Genomic DNA, 22,699 nt, shown 5'->3' on the forward strand with positions numbered 1-22,699 from the left:
TTAAAAAAAAAGTATTGATAGTTTTTATGTTTGGATTTTTTTTTATTGAAAAAAACGGGCTGCATGGTTAAATTGGTGTTTTCTTTCCATGCATGCGTGGGGTTTTCTCTGGGTGCTCTAGTTTCCCCCCACTATCAAGAAAAAATACATTAGGACCGTACAACAATCACTATAAAAGGACTTCAACATCTGCTACATCCTCTTTATGTCAAATAAACGGACTTGAACCATTTACAAAAAAACGGGCTGCATGGTTAAATTGCTGTTCTCTTTCCATGCATGCGTGGGGTTTTCTCTGGGTGCTCTAGTTTCCCCCCACACACACAAAAGTGAAAATCAAGATTCCTAAATGGAATGACACAAGACACTGGTAATATCCAGGAAAACATTTAAAAGATTTTCATAACATCTATTTTTCTATGGTTAAATTAGAGCTTTTGACAAAGTGTAAATATTTACTTCCAGTCATTAATTAAACTGTATTAGGTTTTATTTCCACAAATTTATGAAAATGTATATAATGTGCACCAACAAGTTATTTTTTAGTGTGTAATAAAAAAAATTGGAAAAAAAATTGGAAAAAAAATAAATAAATAAAAACATATATGTAATCCAGCCTCAGAGAGTCACAAACCTGTGTTCTTTCTGTGATGGTCCCAAGCCCATAGAAATGGAGAGGGTATATATGCTGGTTGGACTCCAGCTTTTTCTTTGCTTTCCATGTTTAGTCCAGAAAGCAAAAGGCACTGGTTGATGGTACTCTGGCTTCAGCTACACGGGGTTCAACTCCCTGCAGTGTCCTTGAAAATTCTTTGACTCTGACATGAAACATCAAAGTAAATAGTCTTCCAAAAAGATGATTCTAAAGTGTTAAAGATTATTAAATGTTGATAAAGAATTGTTTAGGGATTGATGAATATAGCAATATTAAATGTATATCATGTAAATGTTGTTGGAGATGATGGAGGTGGAGTTGGGTGCAGCACCACCTGCTGTAGTACCGACTCCCCAGCTCAGCCTTGCTGGATCCCAGCACCACCCCAACATTATGTGGGGCCCTCCCCCGGCTCCTGGAAGCACACAGATACTGGGACGGGTAAGAGTGGAAGCAGAGGGCAGGGACAGCCTCCAAAACGGCTCTCTCATGCAGACACTGAACACTGGTCAGAGCTTACAGCCAGTCTGATATGGAAGCGATTCTGTAGCATAATTAAAAATAAAAGTCAAAAACAGAAATACTTTTTCATTTTCAAAATTAAACTGCATTTTCTGACTCAAAATTAAAATGAAAAAGCAATCCGCCAAAATGCTTTTTCATTTTCTTCTTCAACACTGCTTATTGTGTCACTTAATTAAAATGATAATATAAATGGTATTTGATATTTCATTTCCAAAAGGTTCTCTGGTAAATGTGTAAAAAAATTCCTTTAGAAATATCTAATTTGACGAATAAAATAGATCAACAGAAATATGCTTTTTCATTCTAACAATGTAACTGCATCAACTGACTCAAAAGTAAAATGAAAAAGGGAGGCGGGGCGATGGTGTCATTGCTATCACCGTGTGTCTGGGTGCTTATAGACACAGACATTCTAGGAGCACTGTGGCCAGGCTTGTAGCCTTGTGTCGGTTGTGCACTCCTGATGATTGTACACAGCTTCTTGGGACTTTGTAGCAGCTTTTCTGCCTTCTGCGGTCCTGAGTTCTGGAGCGCAGCCGGATGCACCAGCTAGGCCTCAGAATGAGCCTCTGTCCACGGTTCGATGCTTCTCCTAGACTAGCTTTGTCTTCAGACGGAACTAACGGAGCTAAACCCGGCCCGCTAGCCCGGAGAGAAAGCTAGTCCAGGGAAGTTTTGAAGCGCAGAAGGAGGAAATGCGGCTACACAGACCTGAGAAACTCTAAACCATCATATGAATTTGTCTTTATAATAATTCTTAAAAGCACATAATAGCACATACTAAAATCACATTTAGAAGATAGTCCCTTGCAGCTTTGTGCTGATTTTGCTGATCGAGGACAGCTAGATTCCCATCAACAGCTCTAGCAGATTTCGTCATGCTAAACATTTGCTGGTTGGACCAACACATATCTTTTAATGTGCTTTTATTAGTGTTATGATTATTATTAAGGGCCTGCTCGCTTATAATTGTTTTAATCCGTCCGGTCAGTGCTTTTTTCTTGGCTGCAAGGACCCGGAAGAAGGGTTCGCTTTAGGTTAATGGGTGCTAAAAACCGTGGAGGAACTTAACTCCAGGCGGTCAATCCAGTAATGAGCAACTTGAATGTAAATATGTAGGAATAACATCAGCCTTTATTTTGTCTGAACACCACTGGAAACAGAAATTCATATGATGCTTTAGAGTTTATCAGATCTGCATAGCAGCACTTCCGCCTTCGGTAATCCGCGGTTTCAGATCGCGTGGCTTTTGCGCTCCGCTACGCGAAGGCGGCTGCCGGTCCGAAGACAAAGCTAGTCCGGGGTAAGGTTCCGACGAACCGCGGTCCTCCTTCGGATGAAGTCCTGAGAAGCTGTGTACATTCATCAGGAGTGCACAACCGTCACAAAGCCCTCTCCCCTGCCGCTAACACAAAGCTACAAGCCTGGCCTCACTGCTCCTAGCATGTCTGTGTTTCTTAGCAGCCAGACACACAGAGATAGCAATGACGTCATCGCCCCGCCTCCCTCCACATCAGGAAGAAGCAACATGAGACCCTGGAGAAATACCAGGGACTCAGAGAAGAACTGGAGAAAGCATGGAAAGTGAAGGTGACAGTGGTGATTGGAGCACTCGTGTCAGTAACCCCCAAGCTGGAGGAGTGGTTACAGCTGATCCCTGGAAAGACCTCAGACCTCTCAGTCCCAAATGTGCAGTGCTGACAACATCAAAGATACTGCAGGACCCCCAAGCTCCCAGACCTCTGGTAGGGGACCATGCTTGATTGAGAAACCACCTGCAGAGGGTGAGAGGGCTATAAATATATAGATAGATTTTTTTCAGAATATTTCTTTTGTACAATTGCAAATACTTCAACTGAAGTATTTACTTGTAATAAAAGCCTTGAAGTATATAGCGCTGATTTTATTAAGATCAAATGTAATGATTGTAGGTAGAATTGTTAGGTTCAACAGAAATGAATTTATTGAATGTCTCAATTTATTACAAATTTATTAACATTCAATGAACAAAAGAGAGAAATTGGGAAAAAAAATAGGTTTGCATAACAAAATGTATTTGTATGCCTTTTTTTAAATGGACACTGTAATGTCACAACTGCCTAAGTGATGTCATGCTGATGTCATCCTCACAGTGCTAATTGACTCCAAACTGATGTCACCCTCTATGACATCATAGATGATGTATATGAAGTCATGACATCATGTTCATCATCTATGTTCATGATGTCATTTGACCTCATCATACAAAAGTCTGTATATAGAGGTCAGGTTAGTGTTTAGTCTGTTCTTTGGTAGTAAAGAGCGATCACTTTGGATTTCAGAGGATTTTACCAAGCAGGCAATTTTTACTATTTTATCGTATTTCAACAAAAATGCATCACGCAAAATCATTCTCTTCTTTTAATCTGAAAGAAATCAGTTCAGTTCTGCGTCAAGCAGCAACAGCTTTACAAAATCCCCGAAACACTCATGGAATTCTGACGCCTAACAGAATGAAGGTCATACTTGGAGGGAACCAGGACAAACAAATCAATTCCACTCAATGTAGTCGAGTAGAGAATTTTTGTGTGGCTTCACGTAGACATTTCAGGTGTTACATGGCCCCAGAGACACTTCTTGGTTCATGGAGCATTGAAAAATCCCACGTCTGGTCCCTTGCTTGCATTGCTGCCGAAATGTTCTTTGGATTTCCCTTCTACACGGCCTATAGTGATTATGAGATGATCTGGAACATAACACATACTCACGGTCACTTTCCAGACCCCCTTCTAAATGCTGGATCCAAAACTAAAGAGTTTTACTTCAAAAATGACCAAAACCAGTGGCTTTTAAAGACATCAAGACAATGTAGAAAGAGTATTCGACAGGATGTCAGATTTGTTTCCCCTGATGACTTTAGAAAACACCAACAGATGTCAGGAATGTGTTCCGAGACAGAACAGATGAATGTGGATCAGTTTGTTCACCTGTTAAATGGAATGCTGTTGTTGGATCCTGCAAAGCGTATTCCTCTTCATCGGGTGCTTCAACATCCATTTGTAGCAGGTGACATGGATCTCCCAAGAAGCTCTGTAGAAGCTTTGAATAGTTTTACTGGCCAACAAAATCTCTTTGCATCAGCAAAGACAAAAGAGAAAGACATTCGTGGTAAAGAAAGAAAACGGCCCACGGTCTGGATCATGGGGTCAGAATATTACACCAAAAGAGCACAACGTACAGGAAATCAATGCTACAGAGAAAACCTTGGACTCAATGCAAAAATTAATTGGATTGGAAAAGTAACGATGTGCTGGAGGGATGTTTTGAATCGTTTCTATAGCGAGGTTTCCCAACAAAAGAGTCCTCCAGACGTTTTAGTTCTCCATGTTGGCAACACCAATGTGTCTGATCTCTGTGAAATGCTGAGGGACTTGAAATGTCTGCATGACACTTTTCCCAAAATTAAAATTGTGTATTCCCTCTTAACTCCAAGATCAAGATGGGGGAATTTCCATCCAGGGAAAATAAATGAAGACAGGATCCCGGTGACAAAGAATATTCAATTCAACATCAGATTATTCAACGGTGCTGTGGTTGAACATCCAAGACTGTTACCATTTAGAATCGATCAGTGCAAACCGGATGGAATCAAATTACCCGAAAAAGGATTTAAAATGATTGTCAGCGCTATCCGTGACACCCTTGTGCAGATTCTCAAGCAGATCTATTTAAGAGGCCAACCTCAGGTGAATGATGACACCCCATACGTCCCACACATCCTTCCAAAGGTGCAGATAACAATACCAGAGAAGGAAAAGCCTCCAAAAGAGTTTGTCAATGAAATGTCTCCAACAGTGAGACAGCCGGAAATGGAGACATCCGCACTAAAGTGCCAAAGTTTGAATCTGAAAAGGAAACACATTTCAGAAACAGACTTAGAGAGCTACTTGCCTGCACCAAAGATGGCAAGAAAGATTAGTCCAAAAAACATCACTGAAAATGCACAGTCACCACCTGAGGAGGAACACTGGCCATACAACAACAAGCCTTTGCTGAAGAGAAAAAGAAGTGCAGAGGAACCCCCGTCCCCAGTCAAAAAGATAAAGCTAATCAATGAAGATGTCCACCAACATCTGGCTCTAGTCTGTGAGGATCAACCGGATTTTGAAAGTCCTTTTGCCAGTTCACCAGAAACTGTCATCCAACCTGAGGAAATGGAAGAGGACACATCTGGCTCCTCTCAAGTTAGCATTTGGTCAGACAGCTCACCAACAACCAGAACACATCCTTTACTAGGAGCACCTGATGTCTGGATTGTTGGCTCACATTCCATTTCAAAAGCAAAGCTTGCAGCTGATGATTCCTTTGCAAAAAGCCTTCATTCCAATCCCAATGTTAAGTGGATTGGAGAGAAAGACTTGGGCTGGAAGGACATTGTTAAAGAAGTCCATCAAAGAATCTTTGAGGAAAGTGGTCCCCCTGAAGTTTTGCTCATTCATGCTGAAGGGGATGAATTGGGAACAATTCCTCCAACGGTGATTGCAAGTCGGATGGCAGAAGACCTGAGGGTTCTAAAAGAAACGTATCCTCAAATGAAAACAGCTTTATCCCTCATCATTCCAAGAACAAATGGGAGATTTGGAAATCCTGCTGAAATCAATCAACTCCAGACCTCTGTCAATACAATTATGAAGGGGTATACTGACCTGTACCATGTGGTGGTTGAGCATGAAAATTTGCTTCCAGCTGACAAGAACATCTATGGGCCTGATGGAGTCAATTTAACCATACAGGGGAATCAAGTCTTTTTAGAAAACATTCAGACTGCCATCAAGAAATGTCTCCAATAGGAACCACAAGAATTGACAACCTGTTCTCTTGATAGCAGGGATTTTAGTGAGAGAACTTTTCTAAATCGGCTGAATCAAATGTCTTTGACTTGAACACATTTTTGGACAAAATCAGATCTAAACTTTGGGTTTCTCTCAAACATGTTTCCTAGGTCTATTTAAATCGTTGCTACTTCAAATTTGTTTTTTTAACTCCATTGTCTATTGACATATTGACTTCAAATTTGTTTTTTTATCTCCATGTCTATTGACATACTGACTTTTTGTTTTCTGTAAACATTTAATTTGAATTAGTTAATTTAAAAAATAATTTGATAGTTTTATGTTTGTCAATTAAAGTTTGATATTTTCTTTATTTTATCTTTCTAAAAATGATTAAATCTTGACTTTTATTTGGTTATATTCAATTATTTACTTTTAACAAGTTAACTTAAAAAAAAAGTATTGATAGTTTTTATGTTTGGATTTTTTTTTATTGAAAAAAACGGGCTGCATGGTTAAATTGGTGTTTTCTTTCCATGCATGCGTGGGGTTTTCTCTGGGTGCTCTAGTTTCCCCCCACTATCAAGAAAAAATACATTAGGACCGTACAACAATCACTATAAAAGGACTTCAACATCTGCTACATCCTCTTTATGTCAAATAAACGGACTTGAACCATTTACAAAAAAACGGGCTGCATGGTTAAATTGCTGTTCTCTTTCCATGCATGCGTGGGGTTTTCTCTGGGTGCTCTAGTTTCCCCCCACACACACAAAAGTGAAAATCAAGATTCCTAAATGGAATGACACAAGACACTGGTAATATCCAGGAAAACATTTAAAAGATTTTCATAACATCTATTTTTCTATGGTTAAATTAGAGCTTTTGACAAAGTGTAAATATTTACTTCCAGTCATTAATTAAACTGTATTAGGTTTTATTTCCACAAATTTATGAAAATGTATATAATGTGCACCAACAAGTTATTTTTTAGTGTGTAATAAAAAAAATTGGAAAAAAAATTGGAAAAAAAATAAATAAATAAAAACATATATGTAATCCAGCCTCAGAGAGTCACAAACCTGTGTTCTTTCTGTGATGGTCCCAAGCCCATAGAAATGGAGAGGGTATATATGCTGGTTGGACTCCAGCTTTTTCTTTGCTTTCCATGTTTAGTCCAGAAAGCAAAAGGCACTGGTTGATGGTACTCTGGCTTCAGCTACACGGGGTTCAACTCCCTGCAGTGTCCTTGAAAATTCTTTGACTCTGACATGAAACATCAAAGTAAATAGTCTTCCAAAAAGATGATTCTAAAGTGTTAAAGATTATTAAATGTTGATAAAGAATTGTTTAGGGATTGATGAATATAGCAATATTAAATGTATATCATGTAAATGTTGTTGGAGATGATGGAGGTGGAGTTGGGTGCAGCACCACCTGCTGTAGTACCGACTCCCCAGCTCAGCCTTGCTGGATCCCAGCACCACCCCAACATTATGTGGGGCCCTCCCCCGGCTCCTGGAAGCACACAGATACTGGGACGGGTAAGAGTGGAAGCAGAGGGCAGGGACAGCCTCCAAAACGGCTCTCTCATGCAGACACTGAACACTGGTCAGAGCTTACAGCCAGTCTGATATGGAAGCGATTCTGTAGCATAATTAAAAATAAAAGTCAAAAACAGAAATACTTTTTCATTTTCAAAATTAAACTGCATTTTCTGACTCAAAATTAAAATGAAAAAGCAATCCGCCAAAATGCTTTTTCATTTTCTTCTTCAACACTGCTTATTGTGTCACTTAATTAAAATGATAATATAAATGGTATTTGATATTTCATTTCCAAAAGGTTCTCTGGTAAATGTGTAAAAAAATTCCTTTAGAAATATCTAATTTGACGAATAAAATAGATCAACAGAAATATGCTTTTTCATTCTAACAATGTAACTGCATCAACTGACTCAAAAGTAAAATGAAAAAGGGAGGCGGGGCGATGGTGTCATTGCTATCACCGTGTGTCTGGGTGCTTATAGACACAGACATTCTAGGAGCACTGTGGCCAGGCTTGTAGCCTTGTGTCGGTTGTGCACTCCTGATGATTGTACACAGCTTCTTGGGACTTTGTAGCAGCTTTTCTGCCTTCTGCGGTCCTGAGTTCTGGAGCGCAGCCGGATGCACCAGCTAGGCCTCAGAATGAGCCTCTGTCCACGGTTCGATGCTTCTCCTAGACTAGCTTTGTCTTCAGACGGAACTAACGGAGCTAAACCCGGCCCGCTAGCCCGGAGAGAAAGCTAGTCCAGGGAAGTTTTGAAGCGCAGAAGGAGGAAATGCGGCTACACAGACCTGAGAAACTCTAAACCATCATATGAATTTGTCTTTATAATAATTCTTAAAAGCACATAATAGCACATACTAAAATCACATTTAGAAGATAGTCCCTTGCAGCTTTGTGCTGATTTTGCTGATCGAGGACAGCTAGATTCCCATCAACAGCTCTAGCAGATTTCGTCATGCTAAACATTTGCTGGTTGGACCAACACATATCTTTTAATGTGCTTTTATTAGTGTTATGATTATTATTAAGGGCCTGCTCGCTTATAATTGTTTTAATCCGTCCGGTCAGTGCTTTTTTCTTGGCTGCAAGGACCCGGAAGAAGGGTTCGCTTTAGGTTAATGGGTGCTAAAAACCGTGGAGGAACTTAACTCCAGGAGGTCAATCCAGTAATGAGCAACTTGGATGTAAATATGTAGGAATAACATCAGCCTTTATTTTGTCTGAACACCACTGGAAACAGAAATTCATATGATGCTTTAGAGTTTATCAGATCTGCATAGCAGCACTTCCGCCTTCGGTAATCCGCGGTTTCAGATCGCGTGGCTTTTGCGCTCCGCTACGCGAAGGCGGCTGCCGGTCCGAAGACAAAGCTAGTCCGGGGTAAGGTTCCGACGAACCGCGGTCCTCCTTCGGATGAAGTCCTGAGAAGCTGTGTACATTCATCAGGAGTGCACAACCGTCACAAAGCCCTCTCCCCTGCCGCTAACACAAAGCTACAAGCCTGGCCTCACTGCTCCTAGCATGTCTGTGTTTCTTAGCAGCCAGACACACAGAGATAGCAATGACGTCATCGCCCCGCCTCCCTCCACATCAGGAAGAAGCAACATGAGACCCTGGAGAAATACCAGGGACTCAGAGAAGAACTGGAGAAAGCATGGAAAGTGAAGGTGACAGTGGTGATTGGAGCACTCGTGTCAGTAACCCCCAAGCTGGAGGAGTGGTTACAGCTGATCCCTGGAAAGACCTCAGACCTCTCAGTCCCAAATGTGCAGTGCTGACAACATCAAAGATACTGCAGGACCCCCAAGCTCCCAGACCTCTGGTAGGGGACCATGCTTGATTGAGAAACCACCTGCAGAGGGTGAGAGGGCTATAAATATATAGATAGATTTTTTTCAGAATATTTCTTTTGTACAATTGCAAATACTTCAACTGAAGTATTTACTTGTAATAAAAGCCTTGAAGTATATAGCGCTGATTTTATTAAGATCAAATGTAATGATTGTAGGTAGAATTGTTAGGTTCAACAGAAATGAATTTATTGAATGTCTCAATTTATTACAAATTTATTAACATTCAATGAACAAAAGAGAGAAATTGGGAAAAAAATAGGTTTGCATAACAAAATGTATTTGTATGCCTTTTTTTAAATGGACACTGTAATGTCACAACTGCCTAAGTGATGTCATGCTGATGTCATCCTCACAGTGCTAATTGACTCCAAACTGATGTCACCCTCTATGACATCATAGATGATGTATATGAAGTCATGACATCATGTTCATCATCTATGTTCATGATGTCATTTGACCTCATCATACAAAAGTCTGTATATAGAGGTCAGGTTAGTGTTTAGTCTGTTCTTTGGTAGTAAAGAGCGATCACTTTGGATTTCAGAGGATTTTACCAAGCAGACAATTTTTACTATTTTATCGTATTTCAACAAAAATGCATCACGCAAAATCATTCTCTTCTTTTAATCTGAAAGAAATCAGTTCAGTTCTGCGTCAAGCAGCAACAGCTTTACAAAATCCCCGAAACACTCATGGAATTCTGACGCCTAACAGAATGAAGGTCATACTTGGAGGGAACCAGGACAAACAAATCAATTCCACTCAATGTAGTCGAGTAGAGAATTTTTGTGTGGCTTCACGTAGACATTTCAGGTGTTACATGGCCCCAGAGACACTTCTTGGTTCATGGAGCATTGAAAAATCCCACGTCTGGTCCCTTGCTTGCATTGCTGCCGAAATGTTCTTTGGATTTCCCTTCTACACGGCCTATAGTGATTATGAGATGATCTGGAACATAACACATACTCACGGTCACTTTCCAGACCCCCTTCTAAATGCTGGATCCAAAACTAAAGAGTTTTACTTCAAAAATGACCAAAACCAGTGGCTTTTAAAGACATCAAGACAATGTAGAAAGAGTATTCGACAGGATGTCAGATTTGTTTCCCCTGATGACTTTAGAAAACACCAACAGATGTCAGGAATGTGTTCCGAGACAGAACAGATGAATGTGGATCAGTTTGTTCACCTGTTAAATGGAATGCTGTTGTTGGATCCTGCAAAGCGTATTCCTCTTCATCGGGTGCTTCAACATCCATTTGTAGCAGGTGACATGGATCTCCCAAGAAGCTCTGTAGAAGCTTTGAATAGTTTTACTGGCCAACAAAATCTCTTTGCATCAGCAAAGACAAAAGAGAAAGACATTCGTGGTAAAGAAAGAAAACGGCCCACGGTCTGGATCATGGGGTCAGAATATTACACCAAAAGAGCACAACGTACAGGAAATCAATGCTACAGAGAAAACCTTGGACTCAATGCAAAAATTAATTGGATTGGAAAAGTAACGATGTGCTGGAGGGATGTTTTGAATCGTTTCTATAGCGAGGTTTCCCAACAAAAGAGTCCTCCAGACGTTTTAGTTCTCCATGTTGGCAACACCAATGTGTCTGATCTCTGTGAAATGCTGAGGGACTTGAAATGTCTGCATGACACTTTTCCCAAAATTAAAATTGTGTATTCCCTCTTAACTCCAAGATCAAGATGGGGGAATTTCCATCCAGGGAAAATAAATGAAGACAGGATCCCGGTGACAAAGAATATTCAATTCAACATCAGATTATTCAACGGTGCTGTGGTTGAACATCCAAGACTGTTACCATTTAGAATCGATCAGTGCAAACCGGATGGAATCAAATTACCCGAAAAAGGATTTAAAATGATTGTCAGCGCTATCCGTGACACCCTTGTGCAGATTCTCAAGCAGATCTATTTAAGAGGCCAACCTCAGGTGAATGATGACACCCCATACGTCCCACACATCCTTCCAAAGGTGCAGATAACAATACCAGAGAAGGAAAAGCCTCCAAAAGAGTTTGTCAATGAAATGTCTCCAACAGTGAGACAGCCGGAAATGGAGACATCCGCACTAAAGTGCCAAAGTTTGAATCTGAAAAGGAAACACATTTCAGAAACAGACTTAGAGAGCTACTTGCCTGCACCAAAGATGACAAGAAAGATTAGTCCAAAAAACATCACTGAAAATGCACAGTCACCACCTGAGGAGGAACACTGGCCATACAACAACAAGCCTTTGCTGAAGAGAAAAAGAAGTGCAGAGGAACCCCCGTCCCCAGTCAAAAAGATAAAGCTAATCAATGAAGATGTCCACCAACATCTGGCTCTAGTCTGTGAGGATCAACCGGATTTTGAAAGTCCTTTTGCCAGTTCACCAGAAACTGTCATCCAACCTGAGGAAATGGAAGAGGACACATCTGGCTCCTCTCAAGTTAGCATTTGGTCAGACAGCTCACCAACAACCAGAACACATCCTTTACTAGGAGCACCTGATGTCTGGATTGTTGGCTCACATTCCATTTCAAAAGCAAAGCTTGCAGCTGATGATTCCTTTGCAAAAAGCCTTCATTCCAATCCCAATGTTAAGTGGATTGGAGAGAAAGACTTGGGCTGGAAGGACATTGTTAAAGAAGTCCATCAAAGAATCTTTGAGGAAAGTGGTCCCCCTGAAGTTTTGCTCATTCATGCTGAAGGGGATGAATTGGGAACAATTCCTCCAACGGTGATTGCAAGTCGGATGGCAGAAGACCTGAGGGTTCTAAAAGAAACGTATCCTCAAATGAAAACAGCTTTATCCCTCATCATTCCAAGAACAAATGGGAGATTTGGAAATCCTGCTGAAATCAATCAACTCCAGACCTCTGTCAATACAATTATGAAGGGGTATACTGACCTGTACCATGTGGTGGTTGAGCATGAAAATTTGCTTCCAGCTGACAAGAACATCTATGGGCCTGATGGAGTCAATTTAACCATACAGGGGAATCAAGTCTTTTTAGAAAACATTCAGACTGCCATCAAGAAATGTCTCCAATAGGAACCACAAGAATTGACAACCTGTTCTCTTGATAGCAGGGATTTTAGTGAGAGAACTTTTCTAAATCGGCTGAATCAAATGTCTTTGACTTGAACACATTTTTGGACAAAATCAGATCTAAACTTTGGGTTTCTCTCAAACATGTTTCCTAGGTCTATTTAAATCGTTGCTACTTCAAATTTGTTTTTTTAACTCCATTGTCTATTGACATATTGACTTCAAATTTGTTTTTTTATCTCCATGTCTATTGACATACTGACTTTTTGTTTTCTGTAAACATTTAATTTGAATTAGTTAATTTAAAAAATAATTTGATAGTTTTATGTTTGTCAATTAAAGTTTGATATTTTCTTTATTTTATCTTTCTAAAAATGATTAAATCTTGACTTTTATTTGGTTATATTCAATTATTTACTTTTAACAAGTTAACTTAAAAAAAAAGTATTGATAGTTTTTATGTTTGGATTTTTTTTTTATTGAAAAAAACGGGCTGCATGGTTAAATTGGTGTTTTCTTTCCATGCATGCGTGGGGTTTTCTCTGGGTGCTCTAGTTTCCCCCCACTATCAAGAAAAAATACATTAGGACCGTACAACAATCACTATAAAAGGACTTCAACATCTGCTACATCCTCTTTATGTCAAATAAACGGACTTGAACCATTTACAAAAAAACGGGCTGCATGGTTAAATTGCTGTTCTCTTTCCATGCATGCGTGGGGTTTTCTCTGGGTGCTCTAGTTTCCCCCCACACACACAAAAGTGAAAATCAAGATTCCTAAATGGAATGACACAAGACACTGGTAATATCCAGGAAAACATTTAAAAGATTTTCATAACATCTATTTTTCTATGGTTAAATTAGAGCTTTTGACAAAGTGTAAATATTTACTTCCAGTCATTAATTAAACTGTATTAGGTTTTATTTCCACAAATTTATGAAAATGTATATAATGTGCACCAACAAGTTATTTTTTAGTGTGTAATAAAAAAAATTGGAAAAAAAATTGGAAAAAAAATAAATAAATAAAAACATATATGTAATCCAGCCTCAGAGAGTCACAAACCTGTGTTCTTTCTGTGATGGTCCCAAGCCCATAGAAATGGAGAGGGTATATATGCTGGTTGGACTCCAGCTTTTTCTTTGCTTTCCATGTTTAGTCCAGAAAGCAAAAGGCACTGGTTGATGGTACTCTGGCTTCAGCTACACGGGGTTCAACTCCCTGCAGTGTCCTTGAAAATTCTTTGACTCTGACATGAAACATCAAAGTAAATAGTCTTCCAAAAAGATGATTCTAAAGTGTTAAAGATTATTAAATGTTGATAAAGAATTGTTTAGGGATTGATGAATATAGCAATATTAAATGTATATCATGTAAATGTTGTTGGAGATGATGGAGGTGGAGTTGGGTGCAGCACCACCTGCTGTAGTACCGACTCCCCAGCTCAGCCTTGCTGGATCCCAGCACCACCCCAACATTATGTGGGGCCCTCCCCCGGCTCCTGGAAGCACACAGATACTGGGACGGGTAAGAGTGGAAGCAGAGGGCAGGGACAGCCTCCAAAACGGCTCTCTCATGCAGACACTGAACACTGGTCAGAGCTTACAGCCAGTCTGATATGGAAGCGATTCTGTAGCATAATTAAAAATAAAAGTCAAAAACAGAAATACTTTTTCATTTTCAAAATTAAACTGCATTTTCTGACTCAAAATTAAAATGAAAAAGCAATCCGCCAAAATGCTTTTTCATTTTCTTCTTCAACACTGCTTATTGTGTCACTTAATTAAAATGATAATATAAATGGTATTTGATATTTCATTTCCAAAAGGTTCTCTGGTAAATGTGTAAAAAAATTCCTTTAGAAATATCTAATTTGACGAATAAAATAGATCAACAGAAATATGCGTTTTCATTCTAACAATGTAACTGCATCAACTGACTCAAAAGTAAAATGAAAAAGGGAGGCGGGGCGATGGTGTCATTGCTATCACCGTGTGTCTGGGTGCTTATAGACACAGACATTCTAGGAGCACTGTGGCCAGGCTTGTAGCCTTGTGTCGGTTGTGCACTCCTGATGATTGTACACAGCTTCTTGGGACTTTGTAGCAGCTTTTCTGCCTTCTGCGGTCCTGAGTTCTGGAGCGCAGCCGGATGCACCAGCTAGGCCTCAGAATGAGCCTCTGTCCACGGTTCGATGCTTCTCCTAGACTAGCTTTGTCTTCAGACGGAACTAACGGAGCTAAACCCGGCCCGCTAGCCCGGAGAGAAAGCTAGTCCAGGGAAGTTTTGAAGCGCAGAAGGAGGAAATGCGGCTACACAGACCTGAGAAACTCTAAACCATCATATGAATTTGTCTTTATAATAATTCTTAAAAGCACATAATAGCACATACTAAAATCACATTTAGAAGATAGTCCCTTGCAGCTTTGTGCTGATTTTGCTGATCGAGGACAGCTAGATTCCCATCAACAGCTCTAGCAGATTTCGTCATGCTAAACATTTGCTGGTTGGACCAACACATATCTTTTAATGTGCTTTTATTAGTGTTATGATTATTATTAAGGGCCTGCTCGCTTATAATTGTTTTAATCCGTCCGGTCAGTGCTTTTTTCTTGGCTGCAAGGACCCGGAAGAAGGGTTCGCTTTAGGTTAATGGGTGCTAAAAACCGTGGAGGAACTTAACTCCAGGAGGTCAATCCAGTAATGAGCAACTTGGATGTAAATATGTAGGAATAACATCAGCCTTTATTTTGTCTGAACACCACTGGAAACAGAAATTCATATGATGCTTTAGAGTTTATCAGATCTGCATAGCAGCACTTCCGCCTTCGGTAATCCGCGGTTTCAGATCGCGTGGCTTTTGCGCTCCGCTACGCGAAGGCGGCTGCCGGTCCGAAGACAAAGCTAGTCCGGGGTAAGGTTCCGACGAACCGCGGTCCTCCTTCGGATGAAGTCCTGAGAAGCTGTGTACATTCATCAGGAGTGCACAACCGTCACAAAGCCCTCTCCCCTGCCGCTAACACAAAGCTACAAGCCTGGCCTCACTGCTCCTAGCATGTCTGTGTTTCTTAGCAGCCAGACACACAGAGATAGCAATGACGTCATCGCCCCGCCTCCCTCCACATCAGGAAGAAGCAACATGAGACCCTGGAGAAATACCAGGGACTCAGAGAAGAACTGGAGAAAGCATGGAAAGTGAAGGTGACAGTGGTGATTGGAGCACTCGTGTCAGTAACCCCCAAGCTGGAGGAGTGGTTACAGCTGATCCCTGGAAAGACCTCAGACCTCTCAGTCCCAAATGTGCAGTGCTGACAACATCAAAGATACTGCAGGACCCCCAAGCTCCCAGACCTCTGGTAGGGGACCATGCTTGATTGAGAAACCACCTGCAGAGGGTGAGAGGGCTATAAATATATAGATAGATTTTTTTCAGAATATTTCTTTTGTACAATTGCAAATACTTCAACTGAAGTATTTACTTGTAATAAAAGCCTTGAAGTATATAGCGCTGATTTTATTAAGATCAAATGTAATGATTGTAGGTAGAATTGTTAGGTTCAACAGAAATGAATTTATTGAATGTCTCAATTTATTACAAATTTATTAACATTCAATGAACAAAAGAGAGAAATTGGGAAAAAAATAGGTTTGCATAACAAAATGTATTTGTATGCCTTTTTTTAAATGGACACTGTAATGTCACAACTGCCTAAGTGATGTCATGCTGATGTCATCCTCACAGTGCTAATTGACTCCAAACTGATGTCACCCTCTATGACATCATAGATGATGTATATGAAGTCATGACATCATGTTCATCATCTATGTTCATGATGTCATTTGACCTCATCATACAAAAGTCTGTATATAGAGGTCAGGTTAGTGTTTAGTCTGTTCTTTGGTAGTAAAGAGCGATCACTTTGGATTTCAGAGGATTTTACCAAGCAGACAATTTTTACTATTTTATCGTATTTCAACAAAAATGCATCACGCAAAATCATTCTCTTCTTTTAATCTGAAAGAAATCAGTTCAGTTCTGCGTCAAGCAGCAACAGCTTTACAAAATCCCCGAAACACTCATGGAATTCTGACGCCTAACAGAATGAAGGTCATACTTGGAGGGAACCAGGACAAACAAATCAATTCCACTCAATGTAGTCGAGTAGAGAATTTTTGTGTGGCTTCACGTAGACATTTCAGGTGTTACATGGCCCCAGAGACACTTCTTGGTTCATGGAGCATTGAAAAATCCCACGTCTGGTCCCTTGCTTGCATTGCTGCCGAAATGTTCTTTGGATTTCCCTTCTACACGGCCTATAGTGATTATGAGATGATCTGGAACATAACACATACTCACGGTCACTTTCCAGACCCCCTTCTAAATGCTGGATCCAAAACTAAAGAGTTTTACTTCAAAAATGACCAAAACCAGTGGCTTTTAAAGACATCAAGACAATGTAGAAAGAGTATTCGACAGGATGTCAGATTTGTTTCCCCTGATGACTTTAGAAAACACCAACAGATGTCAGGAATGTGTTCCGAGACAGAACAGATGAATGTGGATCAGTTTGTTCACCTGTTAAATGGAATGCTGTTGTTGGATCCTGCAAAGCGTATTCCTCTTCATCGGGTGCTTCAACATCCATTTGTAGCAGGTGACATGGATCTCCCAAGAAGCTCTGTAGAAGCTTTGAATAGTTTTACTGGCCAACAAAATCTCTTTGCATCAGCAAAGACAAAAGAGAAAGACATTCGTGGTAAAGAAAGAAAACGGCCCACGGTCTGGATCATGGGGTCAGAATATTACACCAAAAGAGCACAACGTACAGGAAATCAATGCTACAGAGAAAACCTTGGACTCAATGCAAAAATTAATTGGATTGGAAAAGTAACGATGTGCTGGAGGGATGTTTTGAATCGTTTCTATAGCGAGGTTTCCCAACAAAAGAGTCCTCCAGACGTTTTAGTTCTCCATGTTGGCAACACCAATGTGTCTGATCTCTGTGAAATGCTGAGGGACTTGAAATGTCTGCATGACACTTTTCCCAAAATTAAAATTGTGTATTCCCTCTTAACTCCAAGATCAAGATGGGGGAATTTCCATCCAGGGAAAATAAATGAAGACAGGATCCCGGTGACAAAGAATATTCAATTCAACATCAGATTATTCAACGGTGCTGTGGTTGAACATCCAAGACTGTTACCATTTAGAATCGATCAGTGCAAACCGGATGGAATCAAATTACCCGAAAAAGGATTTAAAATGATTGTCAGCGCTATCCGTGACACCCTTGTGCAGATTCTCAAGCAGATCTATTTAAGAGGCCAACCTCAGGTGAATGATGACACCCCATACGTCCCACACATCCTTCCAAAGGTGCAGATAACAATACCAGAGAAGGAAAAGCCTCCAAAAGAGTTTGTCAATGAAATGTCTCCAACAGTGAGACAGCCGGAAATGGAGACATCCGCACTAAAGTGCCAAAGTTTGAATCTGAAAAGGAAACACATTTCAGAAACAGACTTAGAGAGCTACTTGCCTGCACCAAAGATGACAAGAAAGATTAGTCCAAAAAACATCACTGAAAATGCACAGTCACCACCTGAGGAGGAACACTGGCCATACAACAACAAGCCTTTGCTGAAGAGAAAAAGAAGTGCAGAGGAACCCCCGTCCCCAGTCAAAAAGATAAAGCTAATCAATGAAGATGTCCACCAACATCTGGCTCTAGTCTGTGAGGATCAACCGGATTTTGAAAGTCCTTTTGCCAGTTCACCAGAAACTGTCATCCAACCTGAGGAAATGGAAGAGGACACATCTGGCTCCTCTCAAGTTAGCATTTGGTCAGACAGCTCACCAACAACCAGAACACATCCTTTACTAGGAGCACCTGATGTCTGGATTGTTGGCTCACATTCCATTTCAAAAGCAAAGCTTGCAGCTGATGATTCCTTTGCAAAAAGCCTTCATTCCAATCCCAATGTTAAGTGGATTGGAGAGAAAGACTTGGGCTGGAAGGACATTGTTAAAGAAGTCCATCAAAGAATCTTTGAGGAAAGTGGTCCCCCTGAAGTTTTGCTCATTCATGCTGAAGGGGATGAATTGGGAACAATTCCTCCAACGGTGATTGCAAGTCGGATGGCAGAAGACCTGAGGGTTCTAAAAGAAACGTATCCTCAAATGAAAACAGCTTTATCCCTCATCATTCCAAGAACAAATGGGAGATTTGGAAATCCTGCTGAAATCAATCAACTCCAGACCTCTGTCAATACAATTATGAAGGGGTATACTGACCTGTACCATGTGGTGGTTGAGCATGAAAATTTGCTTCCAGCTGACAAGAACATCTATGGGCCTGATGGAGTCAATTTAACCATACAGGGGAATCAAGTCTTTTTAGAAAACATTCAGACTGCCATCAAGAAATGTCTCCAATAGGAACCACAAGAATTGACAACCTGTTCTCTTGATAGCAGGGATTTTAGTGAGAGAACTTTTCTAAATCGGCTGAATCAAATGTCTTTGACTTGAACACATTTTTGGACAAAATCAGATCTAAACTTTGGGTTTCTCTCAAACATGTTTCCTAGGTCTATTTAAATCGTTGCTACTTCAAATTTGTTTTTTTAACTCCATTGTCTATTGACATATTGACTTCAAATTTGTTTTTTTATCTCCATGTCTATTGACATACTGACTTTTTGTTTTCTGTAAACATTTAATTTGAATTAGTTAATTTAAAAAATAATTTGATAGTTTTATGTTTGTCAATTAAAGTTTGATATTTTCTTTATTTTATCTTTCTAAAAATGATTAAATCTTGACTTTTATTTGGTTATATTCAATTATTTACTTTTAACAAGTTAACTTTAAAAAAAAGTATTGATAGTTTTTATGTTTGGATTTTTTTTTATTGAAAAAAACGGGCTGCATGGTTAAATTGGTGTTTTCTTTCCATGCATGCGTGGGGTTTTCTCTGGGTGCTCTAGTTTCCCCCCACTATCAAGAAAAAATACATTAGGACCGTACAACAATCACTATAAAAGGACTTCAACATCTGCTACATCCTCTTTATGTCAAATAAACGGACTTGAACCATTTACAAAAAACGGGCTGCATGGTTAAATTGCTGTTCTCTTTCCATGCATGCGTGGGGTTTTCTCTGGGTGCTCTAGTTTCCCCCCACACACACAAAAGTGAAAATCAAGATTCCTAAATGGAATGACACAAGACACTGGTAATATCCAGGAAAACATTTAAAAGATTTTCATAACATCTATTTTTCTATGGTTAAATTAGAGCTTTTGACAAAGTGTAAATATTTACTTCCAGTCATTAATTAAACTGTATTAGGTTTTATTTCCACAAATTTATGAAAATGTATATAATGTGCACCAACAAGTTATTTTTTAGTGTGTAATAAAAAAAAAATGGAAAAAAAATTGGAAAAAAAATAAATAAATAAAAACATATATGTAATCCAGCCTCAGAGAGTCACAAACCTGTGTTCTTTCTGTGATGGTCCCAAGCCCATAGAAATGGAGAGGGTATATATGCTGGTTGGACTCCAGCTTTTTCTTTGCTTTCCATGTTCAGTCCAGAAAGCAAAAGGCACTGGTTGATGGTACTCTGGCTTCAGCTACACGGGGTTCAACTCCCTGCAGTGTCCTTGAAAATTCTTTGACTCTGACATGAAACATCAAAGTAAATAGTCTTCCAAAAAGATGATTCTAAAGTGTTAAAGATTATTAAATGTTGATAAAGAATTGTTTAGGGATTGATGAATATAGCAATATTAAATGTATATCATGTAAATGTTGTTGGAGATGATGGAGGTGGAGTTGGGTGCAGCACCACCTGCTGTAGTACCGACTCCCCAGCTCAGCCTTGCTGGATCCCAGCACCACCCCAACATTATGTGGGGCCCTCCCCCGGCTCCTGGAAGCACACAGATACTGGGACGGGTAAGAGTGGAAGCAGAGGGCAGGGACAGCCTCCAAAACGGCTCTCTCATGCAGACACTGAACACTGGTCAGAGCTTACAGCCAGTCTGATATGGAAGCGATTCTGTAGCATAATTAAAAATAAAAGTCAAAAACAGAAATACTTTTTCATTTTCAAAATTAAACTGCATTTTCTGACTCAAAATTAAAATGAAAAAGCAATCCGCCAAAATGCTTTTTCATTTTCTTCTTCAACACTGCTTATTGTGTCACTTAATTAAAATGATAATATAAATGGTATTTGATATTTCATTTCCAAAAGGTTCTCTGGTAAATGTGTAAAAAAATTCCTTTAGAAATATCTAATTTGACGAATAAAATAGATCAACAGAAATATGCTTTTTCATTCTAACAATGTAACTGCATCAACTGACTCAAAAGTAAAATGAAAAAGGGAGGCGGGGCGATGGTGTCATTGCTATCACCGTGTGTCTGGGTGCTTATAGACACAGACATTCTAGGAGCACTGTGGCCAGGCTTGTAGCCTTGTGTCGGTTGTGCACTCCTGATGATTGTACACAGCTTCTTGGGACTTTGTAGCAGCTTTTCTGCCTTCTGCGGTCCTGAGTTCTGGAGCGCAGCCGGATGCACCAGCTAGGCCTCAGAATGAGCCTCTGTCCACGGTTCGATGCTTCTCCTAGACTAGCTTTGTCTTCAGACGGAACTAACGGAGCTAAACCCGGCCCGCTAGCCCGGAGAGAAAGCTAGTCCAGGGAAGTTTTGAAGCGCAGAAGGAGGAAATGCGGCTACACAGACCTGAGAAACTCTAAACCATCATATGAATTTGTCTTTATAATAATTCTTAAAAGCACATAATAGCACATACTAAAATCACATTTAGAAGATAGTCCCTTGCAGCTTTGTGCTGATTTTGCTGATCGAGGACAGCTAGATTCCCATCAACAGCTCTAGCAGATTTCGTCATGCTAAACATTTGCTGGTTGGACCAACACATATCTTTTAATGTGCTTTTATTAGTGTTATGATTATTATTAAGGGCCTGCTCGCTTATAATTGTTTTAATCCGTCCGGTCAGTGCTTTTTTCTTGGCTGCAAGGACCCGGAAGAAGGGTTCGCTTTAGGTTAATGGGTGCTAAAAACCGTGGAGGAACTTAACTCCAGGAGGTCAATCCAGTAATGAGCAACTTGGATGTAAATATGTAGGAATAACATCAGCCTTTATTTTGTCTGAACACCACTGGAAACAGAAATTCATATGATGCTTTAGAGTTTATCAGATCTGCATAGCAGCACTTCCGCCTTCGGTAATCCGCGGTTTCAGATCGCGTGGCTTTTGCGCTCCGCTACGCGAAGGCGGCTGCCGGTCCGAAGACAAAGCTAGTCCGGGGTAAGGTTCCGACGAACCGCGGTCCTCCTTCGGATGAAGTCCTGAGAAGCTGTGTACATTCATCAGGAGTGCACAACCGTCACAAAGCCCTCTCCCCTGCCGCTAACACAAAGCTACAAGCCTGGCCTCACTGCTCCTAGCATGTCTGTGTTTCTTAGCAGCCAGACACACAGAGATAGCAATGACGTCATCGCCCCGCCTCCCTCCACATCAGGAAGAAGCAACATGAGACCCTGGAGAAATACCAGGGACTCAGAGAAGAACTGGAGAAAGCATGGAAAGTGAAGGTGACAGTGGTGATTGGAGCACTCGTGTCAGTAACCCCCAAGCTGGAGGAGTGGTTACAGCTGATCCCTGGAAAGACCTCAGACCTCTCAGTCCCAAATGTGCAGTGCTGACAACATCAAAGATACTGCAGGACCCCCAAGCTCCCAGACCTCTGGTAGGGGACCATGCTTGATTGAGAAACCACCTGCAGAGGGTGAGAGGGCTATAAATATATAGATAGATTTTTTTCAGAATATTTCTTTTGTACAATTGCAAATACTTCAACTGAAGTATTTACTTGTAATAAAAGCCTTGAAGTATATAGCGCTGATTTTATTAAGATCAAATGTAATGATTGTAGGTAGAATTGTTAGGTTCAACAGAAATGAATTTATTGAATGTCTCAATTTATTACAAATTTATTAACATTCAATGAACAAAAGAGAGAAATTGGGAAAAAAAATAGGTTTGCATAACAAAATGTATTTGTATGCCTTTTTTTAAATGGACACTGTAATGTCACAACTGCCTAAGTGATGTCATGCTGATGTCATCCTCACAGTGCTAATTGACTCCAAACTGATGTCACCCTCTATGACATCATAGATGATGTATATGAAGTCATGACATCAT

Source organism: Oryzias latipes, chromosome 10, assembly GCF_053564925.1.
Source record: "Oryzias latipes strain Hd-rR chromosome 10, Olatipes_Hd-rR_3.1".
Taxonomy (NCBI): domain Eukaryota; kingdom Metazoa; phylum Chordata; class Actinopteri; order Beloniformes; family Adrianichthyidae; genus Oryzias; species Oryzias latipes.